This window comes from Desmodus rotundus, chromosome 2 (genome assembly GCF_022682495.2).
Source record: "Desmodus rotundus isolate HL8 chromosome 2, HLdesRot8A.1, whole genome shotgun sequence".
Taxonomy (NCBI): domain Eukaryota; kingdom Metazoa; phylum Chordata; class Mammalia; order Chiroptera; family Phyllostomidae; genus Desmodus; species Desmodus rotundus.
Window position 1 is genome coordinate 53220737 of NC_071388.1, and position 14172 is coordinate 53234908.

At 39.8% G+C, this 14172-nt stretch overlaps 1 long non-coding RNA gene across 1 annotated transcript; it reads left to right on the plus strand.

The window, feature by feature from the left end:
- The first annotated feature begins 2528 nt into the window (after nucleotides 1-2528).
- On the plus strand, nucleotides 2529-13895 carry LOC123479354 (uncharacterized). Its single transcript, XR_008426139.2, has 3 exons — nucleotides 2529-2799; nucleotides 9530-9593; nucleotides 10732-13895. It is a non-coding gene; the product is annotated as an uncharacterized lncRNA (long non-coding RNA).
- The last annotated feature ends 277 nt before the right edge of the window (nucleotides 13896-14172 follow it).

Genomic DNA, 14172 nt, shown 5'->3' on the forward strand with positions numbered 1-14172 from the left:
TCTGAAGTTTGCAAAATTTGGGAATGTCTTTAATAAAAACAGAGAGAGAGATTCAGATACTTCAAAGGGAGTCTACGCATATGGAGAGACTTTAGCTTAAACTTCACAAATACATTTCGTGAAGAAAGTAGGTTTCTGAATAGCACTTTGTTCTTATGTCAGAAAAACCCAATAGGCTGTTCAGAGGAGTTATACTTTTGGTGTGTTTATTTTCATTTTGTGTCTCTGCAGTGTGATTATACATGTGTGTATATGCATATATGTCTGTGGGTTTGTGTATCAAGTGCATGTGTGTGTATATATATATATATATATATGTATATATATATATATATGTGGGCATATGTACATTCTAATATATGTTTACATAACTCACTTGAAGGTCAGTGGGTCATCCAGACTTGCTCAATCCAAAGGGCTGGGCAAATTAGGAGACTTCAAGGTTATAGAATGGAAAGGTGGGAGAGCAGATGGAAGTGCGGTTGAAACCAGAGAGAGGAAACTAGAATTCCCTAAGAGTTGGTTGCTAGGTTTGTTTTTAGGACGTTTTCAGAGTTACAGAAAGGTTGCAAAGAGAAAGCAGAGAGTTCCGGATACATTCTCAGCCCGTCTGCTCAGTGTTAACATCTTTCATTACAATGGTAAATTCTTCACAACCAAGTACCTGCATTGGTACATTATTGAGTGGACTCCATATTTTATTTGCATTTCAGTAGTTTTGCCCTAATGTCCTTTTTCTGTTCCAGAATATTACATTACATTTAGTCCTCATGTCTCCCAAGGCCTCTCTAGTTGATGACAACTGCCCTAACTTTCCTGGACAGTTTTGAGGGGTACAGTCTGATGTTTTTCTCATGGTTGAACCTGAGTTTTGGGGTTTTGGAAGGGTGGCCACACAGGCGAAATTCCATTCTCATCATGTCATACCAAGGGTTCATGTTACCAGTGTGACTTAATCCCTGATGATGTAAACCTTGGTCCCCTGCCTGAGGTGGCACTTGTCAGGCTTTTCCACTGTGAAGTTACATTTTCCCCTTCCCTAGTCCACTCTTTGGAAGTGAGTCACTAAGCACAGCCCATACTTCCCGGGTTGGGAGTTAAGCTGTCTCCTTCAGAGGCGGAGTACCTATAGAAATTATTTGGAATTCTTTTCTTCAAGAGATTTGTCTCTTTTCCCCCGTTTATTTATATTGGTATAGACTCATGGATAGTTATTTTATACTTTGGGTTAGAACCCAACATTATATTTTTATTTTTTGCTTAAATTGTTTCAGCTTTGGCCATTGGGAGCTCTTTAAGTTGGCTCCTGTGTCCTTTTGACATGCCCACTCTTTTTTTTTTAACATATCTTTACTTTCTGGCACTACAAAGTCCTCCAGCTTCCCTTTGTATATGTGTATTACCTGCCCCAGCCCCAGAACCAGCCATTTCTCCAAAGAGCACTGGTTCCTTAGTGGGAGAACGGGACAGAAAGCAAGGCATTGGCCCTTGGTGTCCTTCTTGCTTTTGTAGTGTCATTGCTTCCAAGCCCCTCAGTGGGCACAGCTAGGAAATATATGTATGTGCATTAACATACATGTGCACATATGTTTACACACCCATCTATAGCTAAACTAAACATTATACTGATGTCTCCAAATCTAACCCGGGGCCACAAGGTTTATTTTAGCCTCCGCCCTGTGCCCGCAGCCCCCTCCTCCAATAGCGAGAAACCTGGCGCCCAGGGCTGCGGCGCCCACGTGTCCCGTGGCAGTGTACACTTGCAGCAGCTCAGGACTGTGAAGCCACTCCCCCGCGGGAAACTACTGTAGCAATCTAAGTACCGTTTTGTGTACATTTCCTGTTGTCTTTAGTCTTATAGTTTCCAGTCAAAATAGTATTTTCCAAAGTTACTTAGGCTCAGCCCCCTTTCTTTAAAGGCTGGTTTTCTTTCTTGAGAGCTAGCACTCTAGATTGAGTGAGAAAAAATGCGTTAAAGATAGCATGGAAGATTGTTTTTAAAGATGCCCAATAATTCCTCCCATCTTGTATACAAGCCCCTTTACCATGGGACTTTTCTCCTTCTATTGAAAGGTAGGTTTTATTTCCCGGCTCCTTATGTCTGGAACTGGCTGTCTTAGTTGCTTTGGCTGATAAATGTGGCAGACTGGTGTGGTTTTGACCTAGACCTTGAGAGGCTTGCAGTGTTTGCTGTTGCCCACCTGTCATTACTGCTGCCCCATGAAGGAGCCTGAGTGTACCTGGAGACATGTGACCCAGCTGACAGGCAGTGCCCACTGCCAGGTATGTCCGTGAGGCCATCATAGACCATCCTGCCTCAGTCGAGCCAATTAATAATACCTGCAGCCATGGAGGTGACTTGGCAAAAGGCACAGAAGAACTGCCCGGCTGAGCCCAGTCTAAACTGGGAACTCACTGAGTCATGAACAGATAAAAATGTAGTTTATTTAAGCTCCTGTATTCAGGTCACTAAGTTTTGGAGTATTTTGTTAAGCAACAATAAATAGATGATCCAGGCACTAATGCAGCCTGGACATTTTTTAACATTTCAAGGAGTTTCTATATCTCACCTGACCTAAATTTTTAGAATGTTCCCAATGGGCCGAATCAGAGAAGCCAACTTAAGCCTCTGGAGGTCACATGATAAACAGCACTGCTGTTTCCATAAACAAATACCATGAAGTCAAGCTATTTGTTTTATGCTTCTCTAACACAGACGATTTTCATAAAGATTCCTGATGCTGGCTGGCTCTCCAGAACGCCGAGGGACAGCGAGAGGTTCAGGTCGTGTGAATAAAGGTGAGGGAGACCTGCCGACGGACAGCATTTTCTCAGTTGTCATGACTTCTCCGGTGCCTCTTTGTAAACTTATTTTAAATTTCTGGATCCGGTTTTAAAATTGAAAGCTTTCTACGTTTCTTGTTTATCCCCATCTTTTCTGTCTTTTGCCGCAGATTGTGTGTAGAGTGTTATGTGTTTTGTTACGGTAACTAACTGCTCATGATGCCTTGGCTCTTTGTCTCCAGTATCAGCCTGGTCAGCTGGGACCTGCAGTCCTGTCAGCTAGGACACAGCTCACACAGAGCTGCTCAGGGAGGCCTGCTCTGCGGTCCTGGAGACGCCCGCAGGCCCTCAGAGCACGTTCTCTAACCTGGGAATGCCGCCCTGTGTGAAGGAACGTGAGCACACAGGCACTTCCTGGAGTGTAGACAGCACTTAAACACGGGACCAGAGGGCCCCAGAAGGAAATGGGCGTGTTACTCTTTAGTAGAGATCATTGAATATAACCTCAACGGATTACATCAGAGAACTTTAAAAACCCATAACTAATTCCCCCTTTTTAGAATTTAGAGCCAAAAGTAATGTGAGTAGTTTAGTCCAGTGGTTTTTGAAATTAGAGAGGAAAACTAGTTGCTAACAAAATTCCTTGTGAATTTCCTTAGCCATTGCCTGGACTCGCCTCAGGGTGGCCCCCAAGGAGGCACTGCCTCAGAACCCTTTACTCTGAAAAAATACAGCTTAAAAATCATACATTGAATCTGGTTTCTTCCTTTGACACATGACAAATTAGACCGGGAATGATTCATGTCACTACAAGACTGTAGTGGAGGCAGTTGGTGGCAATGCTTTGCATGGAAATTGGTCTCCTGCCCCACTTTGGGTCTACTCCTTTTTTTTTTTTTTAATCCTCATCTGAGGACATTTTTTCATTGCTTTTAAAGAGAAAAGAAAGGGAAAAGGAAGTGGAAAGAGAGAGAGACATTGATCCATTGCCTCCTGTATGCACCCTGACTGGGGATCAAACCTGAAACCTAGGTATGTGCCCTGACCGGGTTTTGAACTGGCTACCTTTCAGTTTATAGGATGATGCTCTAACCATCTGAGCCACACTGGCCAGAGCCCAGGTTGGGTCTTCTTGCCCTGCATATTATAATTCTCCGTCCACCTCCCCCCACTTAGGAATCTTTCATAATGTATGTCTATATCACCAATATTTGAGGTTCTCTTACCCATTTTATTTTCTTAACATTTATTTAAAATAGATGTGCTTTTTATACTTATCATGGTAGAGTGGTGAATAGTAACATGAGTAGTAAACAAAGTAAATACACGAGGCAATGCTTAAAACTAAAAAAGTAGATTTAACTCACTTTTAGTGGTAACCACCACAAAACTCTGAATTAAAAGGTGTAGAACCACTTTAAAACTTCTCATCTGATTCTAATTTTCTTCTCGTGATGCACACTTTTCTCAAGTTCAAATCAATTTTGAGAAAAAATTGTTTAGTCTTAACTGAAATCATAAAAGTAGTTCTCAATTGTAAGCATGCTGTTACCATCTCTAAAATCTAGATGAATCTGGGCCATCATGGAGAAAATTGTTAAGGTCTCTAGAGCTTTAGCAAAGCTTTTGTTGTTCTGACAAGCCAGTCAGGTTGTGAAAAACATATCTAGGTAATTGGGTCCCTCAAGAAAACACTTATTTGTGTGCTACCTATGGATGGAGAAACCCATTAAGAAAACAATTCGGTAGTTTGGATCCCACTTAAAATTTCCAGATTTTTTTTTCTCCACAAGTGTTTTTACCAAACTAACACTATTTTAATTAAAAAGCATTTACTCACTGCCATTTTTGTGTATTCTACAGGGATAAAAAGTGATTAAAAAAAAACTATGCATTCAAGCCATCAGTTTTTTATATATCCTTCATGTATGGTTTTAATACAGATTCTGAATCTGAGTTTTGACAACCATTCAAAGTAATGTTCATATCTGTTTTGTGTGCCTTTTAAAATGCTCTTAAGTCACATCTTAGAAAATGACCCATCAGATGAGATTAACTTCTGAGTCTACCTGCCACCGCGGGCTGTATTTAGTGCTACTGTCGAAAGATTTTATGGGTCTGCAGATCTTTCAACTTTATTCACATTTTTTGGCAAGATTTTTTCTGTGTGTTATATTTGTTTCCTCTTGTCAAGTTTCTGACAACTTGATGCTTATAAATGTATATATTTATATCTGTGATGTGATCCTCGATTCTTGTCTTGCACCATTTTATTTTTGACAGTAAAAAGTTAGCTTGTACCAGGACTTGGGCTGAACAAAATATATGTCCATGCATGTTACACGTTTTGAGAGGTTGTCCTTTCTATGGAGAGCATTTCTATTTGTGGATGAATGTGCCTAGAGTTACGTATGTGAGCTACCGGAGAAAGAAGAAGAGTTGTGGCCACAGGAACTCATCCTTCATCTACTTGCCCCCTATCTTCAATAAGACCAAGAGGAAATTCTGGAGCCATTTTCAACCTGACTGTTTTCAAACAAAAGACTGTAGAAAAATCATTCATAAAGGAGGGGAAACCCTAATCTGAAAAAGTTGGACAGTTTCATTAACTTTTTTCTGTCTGTTTACATTTGAAATCTTTGGGAAAGCAAGTTTATTTTGCCATTTAAAAGGACATTAGTGTGAGCTATTGCATCATAGTTGACCTTTAGTCCAATAGTTTTAAGTTAAAAGTTTGGGAAAATGGTGAGTTTTCCCCTTTTTCATTTGAGTAACTGCCTTGTAAATAAATGTTCGTGCCTGGCCAGTATTGGGGCGGGCTGAAAGACAGAACGTTTAGGACAGTCCTTTGATCTCTATTGAGAAACAATTCCAATTATGTGATTTACTCTGCAGGATGCAAGGATGCAGCCCTTACCCAGACCTCCAATGTGATCTCCATAATGACTCCATGCCCGTAACGTAACTTTGTAATCTTCTCTCTTACAATGTTCCAGATTTAAATTGCATGTGTACCCACCTTTTAGCTCCTTTGCTGCCACTCCAGGGCTGAGTCGCCATGAATAATCTCTCCGTCTTTGAGGCTGGGTCAAGCCTGGAGGATAACTCAAGAAAATGCCATATCCTTATGGCTGAACTTAGCTTTTTGGGTTTCAGAGTGGATGTTCTTTGCTGAGAACTACTACAATGTCAACCTAAATGTTTTCATCTTAGGCCATGGTGCAACTTTAATAACTACTCTGTTCTCAAATAACAAATACTATATTATTGGGTAAGTCATATTGAACAAGTCACTGAGATGTTGTTAAATACCTTAAAATACTCTTTCAATAAATATTTATTTCTTTAAGGACCTGGAAGTCTGTCAGCATAAGAAGTGAACACATAACCGTGGCATGAGGCAAGGCGACCTGTAGTTAAAGCTTGTGAAGGATTAGGACTGTTTTGTAAACTGCAGGGGGTCACAGCAGACTTTGTGGAAGAAATGTGTTAGTGCAGGAAGTAAGACAGAGGGTAAAATTCCCAGACCATTTTTTTCATACTTTCCGATGAATGATTACAGCATTTAAATGAAATTTGTTTGCTTTTATAGACATTTGTGTGTGTGGTGTGCCGTTTGTTGGGATGGGGTGTGGCGCTGATGGAGCTGAATGTGGAGGATGATCTTTGTGCTAAATAAGTGATAGTTTCTAGAATTTGGTAAAACTTCTTTATTTATAGGAGCTGTTTTTAAAGCATTATAAAATCGCGTTTCCTTTCACATTTTTCTAAGTCTCCAGCTGTGCATTCTATTAGATCCTAAACTCATAGATGCTGATCAGGTTTCTCTAAAATATTTGTAAAACAAAATGATACTCACATTTGAACGAGGACATGAATGTTCCTCTGTGGAAAGGATGTGTTAAATATGACTATACCTTTCTCTTGGTTTATTTTTGTCCATGGCACTTTTTATCATCTGTGTACTAAATATTTTAATTGTTTATTTTTTATTGCCACTGAAAAAATGGCTGCCAAGGTATCAGCCAAGTGGGTAAAGGGATATTTAAGAGAGAATGGGGTAAATGCCTAATTGACTGGCCTAATGATTTAATAGATATTGTATATATATATATAATTTAGTAAAATTTTATATATATATTAGATTATATTGCCAATTTACTAGGTTATTCCATTACACACCCATTATAGGCTTTGATGGGCTTTGAACACCGAAGTGTGAACACATCACATCTGCAATGTCTTTTTTATACACTTGAAATTAGAGTTTTTCTTAGATATCACTTGTGTAAATGTGATTTGTTTATTTTTTAATTAAAAATACTTATTGAAATAAATCAAATATAGATGGGTTACTTCAATCATCTTAGAATGGTAATTAAGAATCATTTGTTCTATTAGGACAGAAAGTGACTTGAAAGTCTGAATCTTCACAATAAATATTGGTTTCTGACTACTTTTCTTCTAGTGAAATCATTCCTTATGAGTAGGAATGATGATGGCTGTTATGAAAACAAGACTTGTGTTCTTGGGAAGCCTTATTCTTACCAAGAACAGATTCTTGGTTATTTTCTGTGGAATAGTTTTCAGTGCCGCTTTTCCTGCAAAGTTCAGCATCTATTCCTGACAGGCTTTCATTATATACTCGAACTTGAGGTTAAAATTGATGTCGTCTGTAATACCTACCAAATACACTGTACTAAATTCACAAGTGGGAAGGAAAATGTAACATTTCTTTCACACCTTATTGATGATCCAACAACAGCATGGGTATTTTGCTCTAATAGCACCCACTGAGAAATGTTCAATGCTACCAAGGAAAATATTATAAGAAAGGTTCTTAAAATACTTAAAGGAAAGGAAAGACTAACTCAAAGTGAACGTTAAGAAAAAACATTAACACGAACATGAGAGAACCAGGAAAATGAACACATTACTGTCAAAGGCCACAGCTGTCAGGCGGAAGCTATGACATGAAGAGCATCCGGGCAACTGGAGAGCTAGAGGCTTCCAGTACTGTATTTGGAAACAGTGTAAGGCACTATCATTTAAGAAATGACAGACTGTCTAGTGAAACTTCAGGAAGAAAATGCGCAGGACGGCTGACCAAGTGTGGTCCCTCATCATTATATTAAATCACTGGGTGCATGGCTCAGAACTGGAATTAAGCAGAAGTACTTGCATGGTGGGTACTGGGAAGTGTGGAGAGATTATTATGGTTCATATTCTTTGATTGTAAGTAACAGAGAATGACTCAAACTAGTTTATTTAAACAACAAAAGTATTTATTGTAAGTGTCTCATACTCCATCGACATGATGTGGCCAAAGGAGCAAATTCCAAGGTACTGGTAAACATCAGTTTTTCCGTATTTTTTGCCCCAGCGTCTTCCTGTAAGTGTGATGTGAGCACAGGCTTAACTCCTGACTGGGAAGACACCCAAAGACCATTTGTGTACCAACTAGTAGGGTAAAGTGAATGTGGCTCTTGGAGTGTTGATCATCAGCATCAGGTAGCACCCAGGTGGTGACTCCTCTGACACCCCCGCGAATCCTTAGGGCTTGCACTCCACATGGGAGGGATGTGTGGGTAGAACAGGTGTGAGTAGGTCAGAGAGTCAGCGTTCATGAGACCTGGAGTCTGGCAGGCAGAGGCTCCAGAGAAGGCCTAAGAGCTGGGCTAGGGTCTTACAGAGCCTTACCTTGCCCTCCTGCCCTTTTAATTGGGAGAAGGCTCTTACCTGGGCTCCTTGCATTCCATCTCAGCCCATGTCACCTACTCAGAGTGGCCTTCCCAACCCCTCTGTTTGAAGTAACTCCCATATGCATTCAAAGTACTGATTACCCTGTTTTATCTCCTTTAAAGCAGTTATTTTTCTGAAATTATCTTTTTTGTTTACTTAGCTATTATCTGTTCTCACTTTTTTTCTGGTCTTTGTGACATCAGAGGCCTTTTCTGATTAGTTCTCCTTTGTGTCTGTATTACCTAGCACAATGCCTTGATGTAACAGGTGAACACTCGATGTATGAATGACTAGGGACATAGGTTTCTACTGTAGAATCGGAACTAAGTTGTGTGGGGTGCAAGGAACGAGGAGATTTTATGGGAGATTTTGTGGTGTCTTGACATTCTGGAGCAGAGTGAAGATTTCTCTAGTACTATCAGAGGCAGGATCTGCCCTTCCATGGTGTCAGGAGGCCTTAAAGTGCTTATTTATTATACCGGTGCTTCAGTGAGGTCGGAAAACCAAGACTTCTCCTCTGGTTTGGGGGCCAATCTTAGTACAGGATAGGGTTTATGTGCTCAGAGTGTAAAGAGGCCTTGGCTACATCAGCCCCCTCTATGATCTATGAGGATGTGCTCAGGCATCTCTTACAGATATTGTTGCACAGCTATTGATTCTCTGCCAGATTCTGGGGAATATAAATGGGGTCTTTAAGACAGGAAGAAGTGCTGCCGCTAAAGCACTGAGTTTTTAATAGAGAGTTTCGGAGGGGGTTAATGAAACAAGAATTTATTTTAAGTCATGTCTACATGGTTGAAAGACCTGATTTCGATTCTATGAAAAGGTAGGACACTACAGTTATGCATGAATATTGGTGTTAGCACATCATGTTTTTTCCCATAAAGTTTATCAGCAGAAGTCAAACAAGGTGATATAATTAATTATACAGGTTTCTTTCATTTTCTCTTCCTTTTGGGCTATCTTTCTGGGGAAAATATAAGATATATTTTCATTTAAACAGGAAGAGTTTCTCTGAGAAAGAAGTTGGAGTGAAGTTAGGAAGAAGGCAGAGAAGTCAGTCCATTGTAAGTACTAACTTTCTCACTAGAACTTTAAATTTCACTCAGTGAGTAGATTTTTGATAACACTGCATTAACAAATGTATTGCAAGTTCTATATATACCCAGAAAACATTTTTTCTGGAATGGTCATTTCTTAAATGGTTTTACTCTAAGAATAAACTTCGTTTTGCACAACCAGGAAATGTCCCTCTCTAGCGGTCAGATTTCAGCAATCTCAGATTAAACAAATGAGTCTAACTTTGGTAACTTGTGGTCCACCACAGATTCTTCTTCCTACACTTACAAATGTATTATGTATACTCTGTTCTGAGGGAAATTAAGCAATGAAATAAGCAGAAAGAAAGCTATTTTCATCTTCCAGGCTGCTTCTGTCATGTTCCAGTTTGTATTTTACGTTATTATGTAGAAGTGAGTCGGTTCCCTTTTCTCTGTCTGTTCTCCCAGCTCACCTCTCACACTGGGATCTCCCTTGTACATTGTCCATAGTGACTCTGAAATGACCAGTTATAAGGGCTTCATGAAGTGCTTCTTTTCCTGTGGACTTTCTTATCTTTATCTTATAATAAAAATAATGTGAAATAGCATGAATGCTACAATAAAAATATTTATATTGAACATAATTGATCAGATTTGAATTAAATTCCTAAAACTGTTCTAAAATGGAATTTATTTTAAGTATACTTACTTGAAAATGATTGTTTAAGCCCATATTGGACTCTAAGCCCTCAGCAGAAGTTATGATTTGGGATTAATTACATTACTCTCCAGAGCTGCAGACCTCAGGCCCTTCGCCTTCCCCAGGGGAGCTCAGGATCGGGGCCTCTGAGGATAAGGCTCTTGTGTTTGCTTACCCAGACTTCTCTAAAGATGTTCACTCTAAAATATGTGGATTATATGTGAATATGTAATTTCTGGAAAATCGTCCCACTTTGTCACTTTCTTTTGGCTTTGGGATCTTCACTTTTGATTAATTGAACAGTGAAAACTAATCTTAATGATACTCTTCAAATTGCACTTTTGCAATATTTCAAGAGTTTGTATTAAGAAGTCCGTGTTAAACGCGTATAAATTTTATCTAATCTCTCTTATAAAATACGAACTACTAATCTATGTTTCTAAAACATTTCTCTTTTTTATTTAGGGAACTCTTCATGCCCCCGGGAAGCTCCACCTGGAGGACAATTCTGCAGCACATCTTTGTGACAGTTGATGTGGCTCCAGGGGACTGTCGGGGTTGGAAGTGACTGGACATTGTGGGTGGCATTGAAAACTTATGCCTAACAAAAACCTGCATGGGGATGTTTATAGCAGCTTTATTCATAATTACCTAGACTGGGAAGCAAATAAGATGGCCCTCAGCAGGTGAATGGATAAACTGTGGTACCTCCAGCAATGGAATGTTATTCAACACCGAAAATAAGCAAGCTATCAAGCCCTGAAAACACATGAAGCAAACTTAACTGCATATTACTAACTCAAAGAAGCCAGCCTGAAGGGGCCACATAACTGTGTGATTCCGACTATATGCCATTCTGGGAAAGGCACCCTATGGAGACAGGAAAAAGACCAGGAGTATGAGCGTGGCAGGAATGGAGAGGCAGAGCACAGAGGATTCTTAGGAAAGCAAAACTATTCTGTGTGACACTACAGTGATGGGTACTTGTTGTACACGTATGTCAGAACCCACAGAATGTAAAACGCCAAGAGTGAATCAGGTGTAAAAACCACACCACTTTGGTGGGGGTAGTGATAGCTGGGAGGCCACACACATGTAGGGAGGAGGAGGTGTTTGGGCACTCTGCACCTTCCATCTCGTTTCTGCTCAGTTTTACTGTGTATCTAGAATTTCTCCCCCTGAACAACAACAACAACAAAGCTTATTAGTGAGCAAAAATTGTTGATGGGTATTTGGAATTGAGAAACCATTTAACATATTGGAAATAACATGGCCCTTGAGTCAGAGAGAGATAATTTCAGTCTTGACTCTTCCACTGATAACTGTGAAATTTAACTTCTCTGGGCCCTGTTTTTCTCAGGAACAAATTAGGCAAATAATTGTTCAGGATGGATGTAAGAAGTAACTGAGATAACCTCGTACATGCTCAATGCACATTACAGTAGCTGTTGTTTGTAATTTGTTTTGGGTTGGGGACCCAGGGAGTCAGTCCACCAGTGGGAGAACAAGGAGGCCCTCCGCAGACGACAGACTAACCCTCCCATTGCAGGGGCGGGATGCAGCAGACGGAAAAGATTGAATCTGACCAGTCTCACGTATATTGTGTTTTAACACTTTACTTTTTACTCAAGCAGTGATAATGTGAGATATCCTTAGATAAACTGATGCTATTTCTAAAATACCATGGATACTGGAAAAAGTATTGGAAATGGTTGAGAACTGGAATTACTTACCCACAGAAACTACTTCTTGATGAGATTTCCTTTCAAATATTAGGAACTTGACTAACATTTCCAAAAGTAGAAGAAAGAAAAATACATCCATGAAAAGCATTACAAGGAAGTATTCTCAGTATATTGGGTCCTAGTCGCTAATCTTACTGAGAAGTAAACTTGCACTGAGATGCATAAATGGAGAGCAAGGGCAGGGCGAGTATACTGAGAAATATACAAAGAAAAATGAAGGCATTTGGGGGCAGTGGGTCACCATAACACCTGTCAAGTGGCTTCTCCATTTTTTCCTTTACACCACAGCAAAAATCCCCACTTAAAAAACAAAAGTAATGCCCAGTGCTAGAACTTGTTAGTCTGCCACAAAGTCCGTTCCTTCCTTTTTCCTTCCTAACAGTCTTCCCTGCCCCCTTTTTGTTAATACACCCTCTGCCCCTTCCACCCTGTGTCCTTCAGTTCTGGGGATCCGTGTCACTGCTGTAAGGTGATCCTTTCCTTTGCCAGTGATGGCTTCACAAATCAGCCTGTGATGCGACTCAGTTTGTGCCAATGAGACATGAGGAAGGTTTGCTAAGCGCTTCAGGAAAAGAAATTCCCTTGCTCTTAAGAAAGACCCACTTCACAGGAATATTCTCTTTTTCTCTGGTCATCACGGAGGTGCAGACCAGAGCTCGGAACTGACACAGCTCTTTTCCACCATGCAGAAGCTAATCTAAGGGTGAGAGTAATTCACAGTGGAGGGCTCCGTGGCAGGAATTATAGAGAAATAGGACTGGAGTGAGTGCTTCTTCCAAACCCATGCTATGCCTTGCTCTGGAATTCTAGGTATGTGAGCCAATACTACGCTCACCTGAGCCAGCTTAAGTCAGTTTTTATTTGCTGCTGAAAGCATTCTAGTTAATATCAGGCAACTAATGAACTGTTACAAATGGTTGTTTCTGATATGTTGGCTTTTATTAATGTTGTGCATGAAAATTTTAACAAAGATATTGTAAGAACTTTTAGATCACGGCCCAGGATAAAGAAAACCAGGAATGTAATACCCAGGGAAAATAATTCTGAAAAGGCAGCTGATTCGCCTGTCGGAAGCCTCCACTATTCATTTTTGAATGATTAAACTGTTACGCTAATGTCCTTTTGATTCACTTTTCTTTTGACAGTCTTATGAATTGTTATGTGACCTCACACCCATCTGGGTTAGAGACATAACAGAAACGCCGTGAATAATTATGTAAGAGAAGCGGAATAGATTTAATGTAACTTAATCATATCATAGAAAATGGGAGCTAAGTAATACTGACAGTTATAGCAAAGTGATGGCAGGGAATTTTTTATAAGTGGGTTTAATGCAACGTTGAAACTACTTGTAATAGCATTTTAAGACTAGGTTTTCAAACATATTTTTAAAAAGGATGGAGTATGTTATCACATTGTGAAGATATAAAATGTGTCATCAAATTACGAAGATAGAATTACACTATTTTCCATGATATGAAAACAACCTGTCTTTATTTTTCAGTATATAAGTAATTTCTAACATAAGGGAAAACAGTACATATTCCCTAGACATCCTGAACTGCCTTCACTTACTTTGAATTTTACTTGTAAACTTTCATAATGGGAGTGGAATTAGAATGTAATTAATGTAGAATAAATGCAATATGTCATTTGTGATTTTTAAAAACGTGTATTTTTGAGTGAATAAATGAGTGGATGAAGATCGTTTTCACCTTCCTTTCAGTGACCACTCTAGCTGCTGGCCTGCACAGTAAGTTCTACAGATGAGGTCTGAATTCTACACACCAGCTGCTCGTGAACTTTTCTTCTTATTTCACTGTCATAATTCACTGAACACTCTAGTTCCAGGTTCCTCTTTCCAAATGCCAACAGAACATTCTCACATACATACCCTACTATTACCTCAAACTCAGATGTCTCCAATCAAGCCTCCCTCTCAAATGGATCTTCCTTCCTCCTCCCACCCCTCTCTTCATTTGGTGGCAGACCTTTCTCCCGGTCGCTAGGGGTTACGTCGTGAGTGGGCATTGAGTATTCCCTCTCCACCTTCTCTCTTATTTGTTAGCAGGGGAGGCCTGTTTACTCTTTCTTTACAATGTCCCTCCTTCCTGCTCCCACAGCTACGGCCCTCAACTGACTCATAGACATGTCACTCTTT